The sequence below is a fragment of the Periplaneta americana genome, chromosome 2 (assembly GCF_040183065.1).
Source record: "Periplaneta americana isolate PAMFEO1 chromosome 2, P.americana_PAMFEO1_priV1, whole genome shotgun sequence".
Classification (NCBI taxonomy): domain Eukaryota; kingdom Metazoa; phylum Arthropoda; class Insecta; order Blattodea; family Blattidae; genus Periplaneta; species Periplaneta americana.
The window spans coordinates 53,850,469-53,856,468 of NC_091118.1; positions in this window are offsets into that span (position 1 = coordinate 53,850,469).

The following is a 6,000-nucleotide window of genomic DNA, read 5'->3' on the forward strand; positions in this document are numbered from 1 at the left end:
GGTGATACAGCAGAGAAAGAGACAAACATGTTCTTACTGCATGTTCATAGAGTACATCCAACCTGCAATGAAAATAGAGCAACTACTGACTTTATAATCTAACGGCGCAACAGCCCGAAGTTGGCCAGGGTCTACCTGCGTGACAAACATTTTTTCTGCGTGAAGTATGGGTACAAAGTGCTGTCGGAGTTGGGGCTCACTTGAAATACATCCTTCGCGCACTTTTCTAGAAATTCTCTAAAGTGTTTATTGTTCAATTTAATAAGCGGTATATTGGCATTGATCATCATGGCACACAGATCCTTGCAAAACATGGATTTCTTATCGTACTCTCTCTCAGAGTTTGATGGTACTACTTGTTTTGAGTTACGTTCAACCATATTTCTATGCCTTTTTGTATTGCAATGTCTTTCAATGCACTGTTTTCTTGTAACTTTTATATCTACCTTGCACAACTTACATGTAAAGAAAATTATTATTGGCTCCGATCTCCTGAATTAAGTTCTCTAGCCTTTCATACTTCGAAATTTTTGTCTTCGGCATTTCACCTCGTCACAAATACAAATGTTACGTTAAGTAAATAATACGACTTTTACATTTCACTGGTTTAAAGCACTCACTATGACCGTGTTCCGGCTTCAACACAAACTAGAGTGAGCGTGAGTAAGATGCGGTTCTATGTTGTATCAGACGGGACGTATCTCTGGGCTATGACGTCAGGTACAGTATGAGAGTAGGCAACTGTATTCCAGCTTAGACGTAACTGAAATACAAAGCTTAGAAATGACTTTCACAGAATGACGTCACCCTCAAACTCGAATAAATAAATCGCTAGGGAATGAAAAGGTCGATCTATTTGACAACTGGTCTGTTGCAAATTAAAAATTTGAGATCTTGTTTGTGTTACAGAATCATACAGTCCTTTTATTATGCTGAAGTAGAATCGAGATTATAATATGGCATATGCTACTGGGTGTCAAGTTCGAAGATGAGTGATGTTTTTATTGCTCAGAAACATGTTGTGAGATGCATGGCAGGTGTAGATAATCGTACAACATGTGGGGAATATTTTAAGAGTTTTAATATTTTAACAGTTTATGCTTTATATGTTGTTAAGCTTATGGAATTAATACATTTCTAATAAGAACCATTTTTATCGAAATAGTGATTTTCATTATTGCAACACTCGTTTTAAGGAAAATTTTAATATTCCAGCATTTCGATTGACAATTTCAACAAAACATATGTAGTATAAGGCTTAAAAATATATAATGGTTTGACTCACGAAATTAAAAATACGAATGATTTAAGATATTTTAAAAGATACATCAAAAGAATTTTAACAAACCTTTGCTCCTACAATTTAGATGAAATACGTGTAGGTTTACATTGGTCCTAATTTATCGTATTTTTATCTATTTTAATTGAAGGGTTCAGAGCCATAGTGGGCCAAGCGCCATAAATAAAAAGCGAAGAAAACAAGGGTTAAAATTAAGTTATTATTATAATTTAATGAAACATATAGCAAGTAATTATAAAGTATGCATATTAAAATTATGTGACATATCAACCTTCATTAAACTGTGGTATTCAGTTAACTTTAAACCTTGCTTTCTCCGTTTTTAATAAATGGCGTCTGACCCACTATGGCTCTGGACCCTTAAATTATTGTTTTCTGTTTTAATTATTGTTTTCTCTCTCTCTCTCTTTGTCTCTGACAAGTCGTATGGTTTTAATTCTTTTATGAACAAATAAAAATGAAATGATACTCTTCTGGTTTGCAGAAGCTATTCACTGAAAAATAAATGTCGATGTGCTAGTAATTTCGTAAATAATGATAAAATTGCAATTGCGCTTGAAATCGTTTATTTCATATATGTCATAAATCTATCTGGAATCGAACCATAGTTCCTTTAACGTGAAGGCGTCAACCAACTGAATTACGTCTGCAATATGAATGCAACTTTTTAAGCAGTCTGTATGTATACAAAAGAGGGGTATTTTTGTATTTGTAGAAATGCTGTGTATTGCCGTTTTATCATGCTATTTCTTTATATACATACAAGTTTTATTGTTATTGCCTTTGTACGTTTAGGAGAAAGAAATAAGAAGAGAAGAAAGATCAAGAAAACCATTTTCCAGAAAGGAAAGGTTACAAGGAACATATGTTTCTTTTTTATCGTTATAAACTTATGATCCACGTCCCATTTACAGAAGGACTACAAAGATGTTCGAAAAACAAACTAAAATGAATAAAGTTTAAAATAAAAAAAAGAAGATCGCCATAACAGCCTGCTGCGTATTCGACAAGGTTATCAAATATCAAGTTTATAGCCCAATTCAAGAAAAGACATGTCACACCTCTTGGTCACAACAATATTGTGGGCTTCTCCCCACGTATTACATGGCCTGTTTCGTCCTTGTTTTCTAGTGGACATCAGTTCGAGTCTCTTTCTTGAAGTAAAAGAAAGAATCACTTTGAGATCACAATCATTTTTATTGTAACCAACAACGGAGAGGCCCTATTTAATCGAACGCTTTCTTTATGTTGAGAATAAATATTTTCGATCACTTTTCATTCTCTTCTAGGTTTTGTGATTCAATCTTTATTTCTTGATTTACGCCTCAGTGATAGGCGTCTTTGTAGCATAGTTGGCATAGAGCTGCTTACGACAACAGCTGACCTAAGTTCAAACCCCGGCGTTGTCAGAATTGTACTTGTGATGGAGAAAGTCAAGTTTGTAAGAAGTCTTCTCTGGATTCTCCCATTTTGACCTCGTTATTCCACCAAAAATTTCCAAAATTCCGTTTAGATTATCATCTCCGTCTCGAAGAAAAGGGCACTACGTATGTTTATGTGAAGCCGAATCGATTGGTTGCCGTGTGGGTATCTATTCTCTTTTTACTTGATTAATTATTTATCAACCACTCAGTTATTTAACGTCGATGAAATTGGTGATAACGAGATATGGCCGAGGATTCGCCATAGATTACCTGACATTCGACTTGCAGTTGAGGAAAACCTCGAAAAAAAACACAACCAGGTAATCAGTCAAAGCGGGGATCGAACCCGTGCTCCCGCAACTCTGGATCGGCAGTGCCTTAGCCGACTGAGCTACGCAGATGGCTTGAGTATTTCTCGTGGCTTGTCCAAAGATTCATTCATTCAAAGTTTTCTGCCCAGGGTTAGTTCTTCACTGAAAAATTCAACATTCTCCAATCTTCCCTGCTTTTCGTCTTACGATTCATGTGCCTTAATGTTGTTTATCATCTGATATCTTTTAATGTTCTTGATCTTCTATTTCTTCCAGTGCATCCTCCAGTAGGCAGTTTCTTCTTTGCTAGTGACCCAAGAAGTTAATTTGTTTTTCCTAACAAGTTTCATTATTATTTCTTCTTCATTCACTTGTTCTACCACAGCTTCATAACTTACTTTCTCTGTTCATCTAAGATGCTAAATTCTTCTTCATAGCCACATTTTTAATAATTCCAGTCGTTTCTCTTTACATGGACATAATGTCCATATTTCTGCTTCATACACTGGCACACTCCACCCAAAACATTTGATTAGTCTCAAAGGTCCGCAGCAAATGGTCCTTTTCCTATGAAAAGCTTCCTTTGCCATTGCTAACCTCCTTTTGACTTCCTGCAGGAGTTCATGTTTTTACTTACAGTATAGTACAGCCCAAATATAATATGAAGCTGTCCAATTTTACACTGCCTCATTTTGAATTCGCACTTTTATCTTCTATATTTTTCTCTCGGTAACCGTGTTTTTCATTTTCTTTACATTTATTTTCGTCCCTTACTGCTCACAGCTGTCATTTAGCTTCAGTAGTACATCCGTTGTATCATCTCCTCTTCTGCTAACAACGCCACATCATCATCAAATTTAATAATAATAATAATAATAATAATAATAATAATAATAATTATTATTATTATTATTATTATTATTATTATTTATTTATTTATTTATTCTGGCGAATTTAAGGCCATCAGGCCTTCTCTTCTACTTAGCCAGAAACAAAAGAAGCTTATACAATTTGCAGTCTTATGTACTTTATTATTCTTCCTTCAACTAACATCTCTCAAATGTTCTGAAAGCAGTTCTTTGTTAAATCGTCCTGTAGCAGGAGGCACTTGGCAATATACGATATATTAAAAACGCTAAATTCTGTGAGAGTATGGGAAAATTTATGGCAAAAGTTCGACAGCTGAAGATGGAACTGGCAGAGGGGGAGGGGGTCGAGAAATAAGAGGAAGAGTTATTTATTAGTGTTGTAATGAGTAGTATTAACACTGAGCGAATGAGGTAATTGGGGGATAATGTTCTTTTTGTATTTATTATGTCGTTTTATATTTCTTTGTTTTTTATTGCGTGTGTATATGCTTTATTATGTATTATCTTTATATTTATTACTTGGATTATTTATTGCAGTTTCAATAAGAAATTTAATTGAGTTGTTTATATGTATGTTTCACTGTGTTTTTTTTCTTTCAAATCTTACACTTATTTTATTTGTATTTTTGTGAAATGTGGTATGAAGTTAGATTCGTTGTAATTGTGATAATTAATGATAACGGTAGTAATAATAATAACTGTTGTTTTACTATTCTATTATTAGTAGTATTACTTTTCTTTTCTTTGAAGATTCAAACTGTGCATAGTTACAGCACGAATGGCCGTACTGGCTCGTGCGAAGGATCTTGTGTACATGAGTTTGTATAATTATGTCTCAATAAATGCACTTCATTCATTAAATCGTCTAGTACATGTTGAACAGTGTGGATGATAAAGTGTATCCTTTTCGTACCCCTCTCACTATTCTACTTCCCTCTCATAGGCTATTTCGTATCCTTAAGTGATATGCGAATTCTAGACTAGTCATAAATTTATAATTTAAAACTCTATTTTAGCGTAAATTGGAAATCCTTCTTAATCAGAAATTCTATCCAGAGGACATGTGAAATAAAGAAAGAAATGCAACAAAGGCGAAGAAAAGGAGAAATGAGAGAAATTCAATTGAATATCGAGTTAAAGAATAAACAGGAAAAAATTGTATACTAGATATAATTTAATTTTCAAAGAATATCAATGTGTTTGCGATGCAAATCGTAAATCATTTATATGGAGTTCCTTTTTTATAATATAGTTTATTTACAGAAAACTTTCAAGATGTTTTCAAAGATATTTTAATTAAGAACTTCAAAGACTGTATTAGTTCTTGCATTTGAAGTTAAATGGGAGAGAACTTTCATGTTTAAAGTGAATGAAAGAATGAACAAAAACGATAGAGCGGAAAGAGAGTATGGTTCAAACAGTAATTTACTTAGTATATGCAGTTCCTTCGTTTCTTTCATTTCAATTTTGTTCAAGGAATATTAAGCTATTTGCATTGTAAATTGACAATTCTTTATTTAAAGTCATATTCGAGTTACAGTGTTTATAAAGAGAAGAAGAGATGACGATACGGTGGTAATTAAGTAATGGTGAACTTACAATAGAAGGGAAATTATAAATTATAAATGTAAAGTCAAATACAGTCCATTTTTATAACATAAATCTCAAAGAACTGGTCCAAAATCAGACTTAAAATCCCTAACACAAGAAGAGATTTGATTGTTTGAAATACTAACAGGAGTAGTAGTACTAGTAGCAGTAGTAGTAGAACTTACTTATTTACTTACTTACTTACTTACTTACTTACTTACTTACTTACTTACTGGCTTTTAAGGAACCCGCTGGTTCATTGCTGCCCTCACATAAGCCCGCCACCGGTCCCTATCCTGAGCAAGATTAATCCAGTCTCTACCATCATATCCCACCTCCCTCAAATCCATTTTAATATTATCTTACCATCTACGTCTCGGTCTCCCAAAAGGTCTTTTTCCCCCCGGCCTCCCAACTAACACTCTATATGCATTTCTGGATTCGCCCTTACGTGCTACATGCCCTGCCCATTTCAAACGTTTGGATTTAATGTTCCTAATTATGTC